Genomic DNA, 12,208 nt, shown 5'->3' with positions numbered 1-12,208 from the left:
ACTCTCATATGGATTTACCTTCCCTGCATGCAATGCTTCTACCAAAACTACCATCTCTGGACTCACAGAATGCCTTATCCACTGTCATGGTATTCCACACAGCATTCATTCTGACCAAGGAACTCACTGTACAGCCAAAGAAGTGTGGCAATGGACTCATGCTCCTGGAATTCATCGGTCTTACCATGTTCCCCATCATCCTGAAGTAGCTAGCTTTATCTCGCAGTCAGACAGTCCTTTGAAGTTGCAGTTGCAGCACCAGGTAGGCGACAATACTTTGCAGGGCTTGGGCAAGGTTCAACAGAAGGGTGTATATGCTCTGAATTAATGTCCAAGATTTGATACTATTTTTCCCATAGCCAGGATTCATGGGTCCAGGAATTATGGGGTGGAAATGGGAGTAGCACCACTCACCATTATCTCTAGTGACCCAGTAGCAAAATTTTTGCTCCCTGTTCCCATGACTTTATGCTCTGCTGGCATGGAGGTCATAATTTCGGAGAGAAGAATCATTCCACCAGGAGACACAGCAATGATTCCAACTGAACTGGAAGTTAAGATTGATACTGGGCCACTTTGGGCTACTGGTGCCTCTGTGTCAACAAGCTAAGAAAGGAGTTATGACTCTGGCTGAGGTAATTGATCCTGACTACAAAGGGGAAATTGGACTACTACTCCACAATGGAGGTAAGGAAGGGTGTGTCTGCAATACAGGAGATCCCTTCAGGTGTCTTTTAGTATGACTGTGACCTGTGATTACCATCATGGGAAATTACAGCAACCCAACTCAGGCAAGACTGTGTAGGGCCCAGAATCTTGGCATGAAGGTTACAGTCACCCCACCAGCAAAAGAACCAACACCAGTTGAGTTATTTATGATATCTATCAGATATTATTTATGGTATCTATCAATAAATGTAAAATGTATAAACATTTTTAAAAAACCATCTGAATGTCAAGTTTTCTTTCCATAAAGGATTTGCTACCTTAAGTACTACCCATCTGCCTGAAACATGAGCCCACATCAATGGAGATAGAGACCGGCATAACCTACATCAGCCAGTCTGCATCCTTAAAACCTCTCTTGCTTGGGGCCCCTCACACCAGCTGGTCCGCTGGGAGAGTGAGCAGGCAAGTTTGGGGAGTCAATCACAACTTTGAGCAAGCAGCACAATAATCCATCTTCAGAATCCTCATTTTGGGATGGCTCCACAATTCTTAAGGATATGCATATGGATGCCAAATTAACAAGGGACGAATTTCTAATGATTAATTTTCTTATCACCAGTAGTTAACTATGCGGTAATCATGGTAAAGTAACTAGAAAGCACATTCCCTAAGGGTAAAGAATTTTATGTATTTTGTTTACTGCTGTATCCTTAGCACCTAGTAGACTACCTGGTGCATAGCAGTTGCTCAATATTTGTTGAATGAATTAATTATATAAGTAAATAAAATAGTTGGAGAAAGTACTGCTACAGGAAAGAATAATTAAAACATGCACTTAAGCTTAGAATTTCCTTTCTAGTCTCTTGCTTCCAGGACTCCTAGATCCCATCTTCTAAAACAGAAGAGAAGAGAAGAAAATAAGGCACTTACTAGTGCCAACCAGAAGAAGTCTGTGTTAGACAAGTAGGTTAAAGACAAAAAGGCAGGGAGCGCCATACTATCTCTTGTAACTGGGAACACAGGGATGAGTCTCGGGAATCAAATCAGCCTTAAAGACTGTTGATCTTGTGGCCACTACCATTTTCTTCAGCTTCCATCTTGACCTCTTTATTCTGTTTACTCCACATAGCAGAGGGCAAGACTGATGAGAACTCCAGGATAGTGTAATTATAGCTCCCAATTGAGAGGAAAGAGTATTTCTCTTACTGTTAGCATATAAAATCCTAGGAGATAACTCCAGTAGGTCTAACTTGGCCAATTCTTCCAAATAGGCCCTAGGCTGCAAGAGAGCAGGAATATTTCCTCAACTAAGAAACTGCAGCAACACGGTGGGGCAAAAAATGGAGAATAAACTCCTAGAAAGGATCACTGTGGAGATAGCATACCTGAGACTCCTGGAGACGGCTGCAAACAAGGAAGGACAAGGGCTATTTATTGGTCATGCGGTGGTTGCTAGCACATCCCCAAAGACCAGCTCTGCAGGGGACTCTGGTGATCTCTGTGCCTAAGACCTCCACAGCCCCATGGCAGCCTTGAACTCCTTAGTTCCCTGCTAGTATTTAGTGGAAGCATATGGACCCCAGTAGCTTGTGCCACGAAAGATACCAGCAGCTTTCACCACTGAGGTAGCCAACAGTCAATGCCACCTTGTGTCCTTGGGTGAGGGAGATATTTCTGCACTCCCCAACTCCCAAGAAAGAACTGCTCTTGTGCTACCCTGGGACAAGCCAACCACTCTTGCCAGCCTTGGACATACTCTAACCCCAAGTGGTGGTTGCTCTAGATCCTGGCTCCTATGAGCCTGCCCATCTCCATCCTTAGACACCAGAGCTAATCCACAGCAGGCGCTTCCGCACCTCTTGCTGTAACTCTGCTTCTGCCCAGGCTCTAGACACTAAATTCACTGCTGCTCAACAAGCTCCCATGCCTCATACACCGTTACCATAGAGGCAGTGGGAGGCCCTGCACCCTGAAAACAAGGGCCTTTGCTGTCTCAGACCCAGGAGGCCTGAACTTCCATGAAAGCCTGGTTCTAGACATGGGCCTCCTGGCCGCTCCATAGGCACCATGCATCAGACAGTGTCCCTATCATATAAGCACACCTGTGAGATATACCTGGCACCAAGAGGGATTCCTTCTTGTAAGACTTCCTCTATTGGAGAAAAACAGATCAGGATGACCTCAGCAGTCTTCACCACCTAAGACCCCAACAGCTTTCCTCAATGCTGTGGACATAACAGCATTGGCCACCAGGACCCTGCAGTCTTCAGCATCACTGCCCTCAGCTGATGTAGCTGCACCTAGACTATGTAGACTATGCCCAAATCAGAATAGGAACCACATCACCCCATCCAGTGCACAAACAGTCTTAACATATTTAAGAAAATTGAAATCCTCTAGTATCTTTTCCAACCGCAATGATATGAAACTAGAAATCAACAGGAGGAAAACTAGAAAGTTCACAAATATAGTCATGCATAGTATAACAACATTTCCATCAGGGACTAACTGCATATACCACTGTGGTCTCATTAGATTGTAACCTAGCTCAAAAAGTCTTGTTTCCTATTGGCATGGCAGCAGCCTAATGACTCAGCACAACACATTACCTTTTCTTTGTTTAGAAACACAAATACTTACCATTGTGTTACAATTGCCTATAGTATTCAGTACAGTAACAGGTTGTACAGGCTTGTAGCCTGGAAGCAATAGGCTATACCATATAGCCTAGTTGTGTAGTAGGCTATATCTTCTAGGGTTATGTAAGTACCCTCTATTTTGTTAGCACAAATGACAAAGTCAACTAACAATGCATTTCGCAGGATGTAACCGTGTCATTAAGTGATGCAGACTGTTTGTGGAAATCAAACATCATACTTCTGAACATCCAATAGGTCAAAGAAGAAATCAAAAGAGAAAATAGAAAATAGGAGAAATGAAAATAAAACACAACTCACCAAAACTTATGTGATGCAGCAAAAGCAGTACTAAGAGAGAAACACATAATGATATTAAAAAAGAAGAAAGATCGCAAACAACTGAACTCGACATCTCAAAGAACTAGAAAAAGAACAAACTAAGCCCAAGGTTAGCAGAAGGAATGAAATAACAAAGATCAGAGCAGAAATAAATTAGAAACTAGAAAAACAGTAGAAAAGATCAATAACAGTTGGTTTTTTGAAAAGAAGCAAAATTGACAAAGCTTTAGCTAGACTAAGAAAAAAAGGAAGAAAAATAAAATCAGAAATGAAAAGGAGACATTACAATGGATACCAGAGAAATATAAAGGATCATGAGATGACTACAAACAATTATTCACCAACAAATTGGATAACATAGAGGAAATAAATAAATCCTTAGACACATAAAACCTACCAAGACTGAATCACAAAAAAGCAGAAAATCTAAACAGACTAATTTTGAGTAACGAGAATGAATCAGCAATAAGATGTCTCCCATCGACGAAAAGTCCAGGACCTGATGGCTTCACTGCTGAATTCTATCAAACATTTAACAAACAAATATCAATCATTCTCAAACTTTCTCAGAAAAAAAAACTTAGAAGAATGAATATTTTCAAACCCATTTTAAGAGGCCAGCATTACTCTGATAGTAAGGTCAGATAAGGACAAAACAAGAAAATTACAGGCCCTTAATGCTGATGGACATAAATGCAAAAATCCTCAAGAAAATACCAGCAAACTGAATTCAACAACACTTTAAAAGTATCTTAGGGATGTAAGGATGGTGAAACATTCACAAATCTATAAATATAATATGTACCATATTAACAGAATAAAGAAGAAAAACTATATAATCATCTCACTAGATGCTTAAAAAGCATTTGACAAAACTCAACATCCTTTCATGATAAAATTCTCAATAAATTAGTGATAGAAAAATGTACCTCAACACAATAAAAGCCATATATTACAAAGCCACAGCTAACATCATACACAACAGGAAAGAGTTGCAAGTTTTTTTTTCTAAGATCAAGAACAAGACCTGAATGTCTACTCTCACTACTTCTAGTCAACATAGTTCTGGAAGTCCTAGACAGAATAATTGGGCAACAGGAAGAAGTAAAAAAGGATTCAAGTCAGAATAGAAAATGTTAAATTGTCTCTTTTTGCAGACAACATGGTCATTTATATAGAAAACCTTAAGGACTTCACTAAAAAAACTTTACAACAAATGAATTCAGAAAACTTGCAGAATAAAAAATCAACATCCAAATATCAGTTTCATTTCTGTATACCAATTTTTGTACATCAATAATGACCTATCCAAATAAGAAATTAATAAAATAATCCTGTTTATGATATTATCAAAAATAACAAAATACTTAGGACTAAATTTAACTGAGGAAGTGAAAATTGTACACCCTGAAAACTACACTGTAAGGCACTGATGAAATAAATTGAAGAAGATTCAAATAAATGGAAAGATATTCCATGTTCACAGATTGCAGGAATTAATATTGTTAAAAGGTCCATACTACTCAGAGTAATTGACATAATCAGTGAAATTCCTATAAAAATTACAATGATATTTTCACAGAAATATGAAAAATAACCCTAAAAATCATATGGAACCACAATGACCTGGAATAGCTAATGGAATCCTAAGCAAAAAGAACAAAGTTGGAGGTAGCATATTACTTGACCTTAAAACATGTTACAAAGCTATAGTAATCAAAACATCATGGTACTGGCATTAAAACAAAATCAACAACATATAGATGAATGGAAGAGAAATAAATCTACTTATATACAGTTAACTGAGTTTTGACAAAGGTACCAGAACACACAACTGGGAATGACCGTCTCTTCCACAACTGGGTATCTTCCTGCAGAAGAATGAAATTAGACCCTTTTCTCACACCACATACAAAAATTGACTCAAGATGGATTAACAACTTAACTGTAGGACCTGAAATTGTAAAACTTGTAGAAGAAAACATAGGCGTAAAGCCCCTTGATGTTTTTCTGGGTAATTATTTTTTGGCTATGAATTCCAAAGCACAGGCAACAAAATTGAAAATAGGCAAGGAAATTACATCAAACTGAAAAACTTCTGCACAACTAAAAAGCAATCAACAGACTGAGAAGGCAACCTACAGAATGGGAGAAGATATTTGCAAATTACACATCTGAAAGGGATTGATATTCAAAATATATAAGAAACTAAAACAACTCAATGGTAAGAAAACAAATAACCTGATTTAAAGATGGGCAAAGGATCTGAAGAGACATTTCTCAAAAGGAGACAAACAAATGGCCAACAGGTATATGAAAAATGTTCAACATCACTATTGATTAAAGGAATGCAAACTAAAACCATAAAAGATATTGATACAGGAGCTAAAAAGAAATTATTTAGACAAATAGTGGAGGTAAGAGAGTCCTCAGTAAGGTTTCCCATTTTTTTTTAATAAAAAGCAGCCCCCAAATAATTTCTTTTCTAACAAAGGGCAGCTTGATTTTTCTTTTCTAATAAAGAGCAGCCTGAAAAATCAAGCTGCAGACATAGAAAAGCAAGGCAGAAGCTTGCACATGTAAATGCTGGCAGCTGTACCAACAGGAAACGGCTCCCTGGGAGCCAGGCATGTTCAACATGGAGGCTCCATCTTCCTTTTTCTTTGTCAACCACATGTACAGTAAAGGAACAGGCAACATGGTGCCGGCCAGGTAGAGAACCTATCTGCATAATAGAAGATTAAGGTGGGGCAGCCAGCTTCTCTGCATGCTATGTAAATGGTACACCTTTTGGGCCTGGTGTAAATCAGACACTGCCTCCTCAAGCTAGTCTATAAAACCCTGTGCATTGAACAGGTGCGGTGACTCATGCCTGTAATCCCAGCACTTTGGGAGGCTGAGGTGGGTGGATCATGAGGTCAGGAGATCAAGACCATCCCGGCTAACATGGTGAAACACCATCTCTACTAAAAATACAAGAAAAAATTAGCTGGGCATGGTGGCTGGCACCTGTAGTCCCAGCTGCTCGGGAGGCTGAGGCAGGAGAATGGCATGAACCCAGGAGGTGGAGCTTGCAGGAAGCCAAGATCGCACCACTGCACTCCAGCCTGGGCAACACAGCGAGACTCTGTCAAAAACAAACAAGCAGACAAACAAACAAACAAAAAAACCCTGTGCATTTCACCACATAACTGGAAGACCCACTTGAGAGCCCCCTTTCTCTGCAGGAGTGAGAGCTTTTCTCTTTCTTTCACATATTAAACTTCTCTTGTTCTCACTCCTTATGTATCTGTGTCCTTGATTTCCTTTGCTTGAGGCAACGAACCTTGGATATCACCCCAGATGACTGATGCCGCTTCAATATCACCTCACATTTGTTAGAGAGGCTATTCTCAACAGACGAAAGAAAGTGTTGGTGAGGATGTGGAGAAAGGGAGCCCTTGCATGCTGTTGGTGGCAATGTAAATTAGTACAGCCATTGTAGAAAGCCAAGATATGGAAACAACCTAAGTGTCCATCAACTGGTGAATTCCTAAAGAAAATGTATATATACACAATAGGACACTACTCTGCTTTAAACAAGAAGGAAATCTTATTTGTGACAACATGGATGAACCTGAAGGAAATTATGTTAAGTGAAATACATCAGTCACAGTAAGAAAAATACTACATAATCTCACTTATTTGTGGACTCTAAAATAGACAAATTAATAGAAACAGAGTATTATGGTGTGCCAGTGGCTCGGGGGTGGATGTTGGGGAGATGTTAGTTAAAGCATAAAACCTTCTGGTATAAGATGAATAAGTTCTGGAGACCTATACAGCATGGTGACTGTAGTTAATAATAATGTATTTTGTACTCAAAATTTGTTAAGAGAGTAGATCTAGAGTGTTTTCACCATACACACACACGCACACACACACACACACATAATGCTAACTATGTGAAGTAGTAGATATGTCAGTTAACTTAATTGTGGTAATCATTTCACAACATATATGTACACAAAAATATCACATTGTATACGTTAAATACATAGAACTATATAGAACTTTTGTTTGTCAATAATGCTACCAAAAAGCTGGAAAAAAATAAATAAAATTTAATGTAATTTTCATAGATTAAATGAATGACATGTCCTTCATGGACATCTTGACAACATTTTCCAAATGTCTTTAAAATACTGTTTGGCTAGCAAAATCAGTGATTTTCCCAGAAGTCTCTCCTAAGGAAATAATAAGGAGTATACAAAAATTTATGTAAAGTTGTAATTACAATTATGTATACTAAAAAATCCCAACTTGAAAACAGGAACTAAATAATTTGTGATATATTAACATATAGAATATATGACTGATAAAAACCACATTTTAGGAACCTAATACCACAGGAAATTGTTCACAGTGTATTGTTAATTGAAAAAAATCAAGGTTTAAAATGCATGGAGCATGGTCCTTGTTTTGTGAAAACTAAAACTAAAACCCCAAAAAACTATAACAGAGAAATATTTAAAACATGTGTAATATTAATAATGTGGTTGTTTCTATGTAAAAGATTACAGGATTACCAGTGGATTTTATTTTATTTTCTTCCTGGTGCTTTTCTGTTAATTTGAAATTTTTTTAGTGAATAATGTATTTCATTTGTTGCAACATGAAAGATAAAAAGACCTTAACATTCCTATTTGCAAATTCTTATCCAGTCTTCTTTGTATATACCTTAAATAGCTAATCAGTCTTCTGAAGCGCTCCTAGTTATATTTGGCAATTTATGTAGAGACATTTCAAAGTGCATGTATCTTGTAGAACCATGTATTTTTTTATTTTTTTGGGTGGAGATTTTTTGTCCTTTAGTTTTTGCTTCTGCAATAATTGCATATTTCTCCCCCTTTAAATGATCTGCACTGAAATTCACTGAAAGAAAACATTTTCTAGGAGTCAATTGCAGGGAGTCCACAATAAACCTTTATGGATGTGAAACTTTAAATATAACAGAATTGTTGATTTGCTTTCTTTTATAAAATCTACCGTCAATGGGATGTTAGCAAGCACTGTGAATGGCTCAATAGGATCTATGTATAGATGTCTCTATTCATGAGATGGGAGGAATATAAAAGATGATTTCATGATGACTGATTAATTAAAGGAGTGTAAAGAGTAGCAGAGTGGTGTTATGCAGGTGGAAACCGGAAACATTTCTTGTTTTTATGCAAACAGGCTTAGGGAAAAAAGACAGAAAATAAATAGAAGCAGAGCAAACCTACTGTGTTACTCAGGAAAGTGTGTTACTAAGTCAGTCTTCAACACACAGGAATGCTTCCAGAGGCCCAAGATATTTCGCTGTTTAATTCAACACTTAGCGTCACTCATTACTGATTCATTTTTTATGTTTAGCTCTTATATTTGGGCACAGAGTGGCTTATTGATGTTAATGAGCCCACTTCTGTACAACAAAAGTTGACAGAAAAATTTATTATTTACTTTGCAGAGGAATAAAGCAGTCAGAGAAAATTGTGGAGGACTAGTAACTCAAGAACAGATGTGGATTTAAACGAGTGACATGTGCAGCAAAACTCTTTATTGAGATTTTAATGATCTTAATTTTGCAATGATCTGTCATAATTTCAACAAGAAAGCTTAAAGTCAAAAGCAGATAAATTATTAAAAATAGGTTTCTAGTAACTACCATAAGAAAACAACAGCAATATGAAGAGATAATTATGTACGATATAGTTGAAAAGCTGGAAGACTCTGTGTCTAGTAATAGGGCATTACAATACATTATAATCATATAGTAGTCACTGTAATATAATATAAATACTAACATGATGGTTATGAATACTATTCAATAGCATGTTAATATTTATGCTCTAATATTACTTAAAATTCAGAATATTAGGTTGGGTGTGGTGGCTCATGCCTGTAATCCCAGCACTTTGGGAGGCTGAGGTGGGTGGATCGCCTGAGGTCAGGAGTTCGAGACCAGCCTGGCCACCATGGTGAAACCCTGTCTCTTCTAAAAATACAAAAATTAGCCAGGTGTGGTGGAAGGTGCCTGTAATCCCAGCTACTCGGGAGACTGAGGCAGGAGAATTGCTTGAACCTGGGAGGTGGAGGTTGCATTGAGATGAGATCGAGCCACTGGACTCTAGCCTGGGCAACAGAGTGAGACTCCATCTCAAAAAAAAAAAAAAAAATAAGAATATTAAATTACATGTATTGAAATATATGTAATCACAGCACATACAGGAAAATTAATGGAAGGAAAGACTCCATTACATATTCCATTGCACTATTTTTTTCTTGCACATGCTAATAGCATCAGTTAGTATAGTGGGTTTTCCCAAAATTTCCACATAGTGATTATATGAAAAATTCAAAAAATGTACTCATATTCATCCTCAAATTTAAAAGTTGCTCTAAGTTTGAAACACCTTCAAGTATCCTTCTCAGATGACTTCATATTAATTTTCCTGTTTTATAAAACATAAGCAAAGCATAAAATTAATTTTTTTACATTGGTGTGGGACTTATTGTTTCTCAAAGAGCCTAATATTTCAAAAAGAAAATCAAAGATGTTTCTTATCCTTGAGATTAGATAAAGTAATACATTTGGACATTATTTTAAAAATAGCAGCATTGTAAAAATGCAAGCAAAGTGTCATCAACATCTCTATTTTCTATAGTATAAAGTTGCATATACAATAGACGTGCTCAATAGATGCTTATTAAATGAATGAATGAACTCATAAAGACTAATGGTACATTAGTCAAACGATGATTTTTCATGATTGTTCAAAGCCTGGGAGACCTTGGCTGGACGTAGTGGCTCACGCCTATAATCCCAACGTTTTGGGAGACTGAGGCAGGCAGATTGCTTGAGCCCAGTAGTTTGAGACCATCCTGGAAAATATGGTGAAACCTCATCTCTACAAAAAATACAAAAGTCGACCAGTCATGGTGGTGTGTGCCTGTAGTCCCAGCTACTCCAGAGGCTGAGGCAGGAGAATCACTTGAGCCAGAGAGGTCGAGGCTGCAATGAACCATGATTACACCACTGCACTCCAGCCTGGGGGACAGAGTGAGACACTGTCTCAGAAAAAAATCTGGGGAGACCTTAAGTGAAAATCACGTTACAAAATTGTCTGTAGAAAGGATTGCTTGAATGTACAAGCTCAAGGCTGCAGTGAACTATAATCCCTCCACTGCACTCTAGCCTGGGCAACAGAACAAGACCCTGTCAAAAACAACAACAACAACAACAACAAAAAGGCTCATATGAACCTCGGTTCTTTAATTATTTTTATTTAGCAACACCTGGAAAAGCAATGTCCTCCCCTAGAGGCCATCTCCATGTGGAAATGTGAGGGTGTGGGGAATAGAGCAAGACCCACCACTGGAGACTTTCTCTGCTTGCTGGCAAAGGTTGCAACCAAGACTGATCTCCAAGCCCTCAGTCTGATAAAAGGAGACTTGAGGTAACCACCTGGATAAGCTGGATTTTCATTTATTGTTGTTTAGGATAAAAACTCTTTCTACCTTGATAGGATTGACTGGACGACATGAAAACAGTGTCTGTTGGGTAAGGCCTAGATAGAAGCTGGCCTGTTTGAAACATTTAAATAATTTAATGAGTAAAAAGATACCTCATTTTATGAAACAAAAGTAGAGTCTCCAAATTTGAGTGTTACAAAAAGATATGAAACTCACCTATGTGCCCATTGACCGTGGATCAATGGTGGATAAAGAAAATGGGGCATATATACACCATGGAATACTACTCAGTCATAAAAAAGATTGAAATAATGTCTTTTGCAGCAACTTGGATGGACTTGGAAACCATTATTCTAAATGAAGTTACTCAGGAATGGAAAACCAAATATCGTGTGTTCTCACTTATAAATGGGAGCTAAGTTATGAGGATGCAAAGGCATAAGAGTGATATAATGGACTTTGGGGAGCCAGGGTAGGGGAAAGATTGGGAGGGGTTAAGGGATAAAAGACTACATACTGGGTACAGTGTACACTGCTCAGGTGACAGATGCACTGAAATCTTAGAAATCACCACTAAAGAATTTATCCATGTAACCAAAAACCACTTGTACCTCAAAACTATTGAAATAAAAACATAAAAAAGAAGCTGGCCTGTTTGAAAAACTTAAATAGTTTAATGAATGAAAGGATACCTCACTTTTAGTAACAAAAGTAGAAATTACAAGAGTTGAGCATTTGTTACAAGAAATGATTATCCTTCAGCAGATGTGAGGTCACATTTTCCGTCAGTATGCGATTTTGTCTGCCTCTAGGAATTCCAGTGTATCCCAGCTTTCCCCACTTCAGCATTTCTGGGACCCCGTGGTAAAGCTTCACATGTTAGAGAAATTGGGAGTGGGGGGTGTTGTCACTTTAGTTATCTGACTGCCCTCTGTGCTCTGTTTCCCCTCTCTCTTCACCCTGCAGCTGCATGCATCTTGACCACTTTCCCCAGGGTGGGCAAGCCACTTTCCTTAAGCCTGCCATAATTGCTTGTTAGATAATCCAAGGCTTTGTGAAGGCTTGGC

At 38.1% G+C, this 12,208-nt stretch overlaps 1 pseudogene; it reads left to right on the top strand.

Annotated features, from left to right (window-relative positions):
* Positions 1-681: 681 nt before the first annotated feature.
* LOC140712469 (uncharacterized) lies at positions 682-3,211 on the top strand (annotated as a pseudogene).
* The last annotated feature ends 8,997 nt before the right edge of the window (positions 3,212-12,208 follow it).

The sequence above is a fragment of the Chlorocebus sabaeus genome, chromosome 9 (assembly GCF_047675955.1).
Source record: "Chlorocebus sabaeus isolate Y175 chromosome 9, mChlSab1.0.hap1, whole genome shotgun sequence".
Lineage (NCBI taxonomy): Eukaryota > Metazoa > Chordata > Mammalia > Primates > Cercopithecidae > Chlorocebus > Chlorocebus sabaeus.
This window is presented reverse-complemented; position numbering and strand designations above follow the sequence as displayed.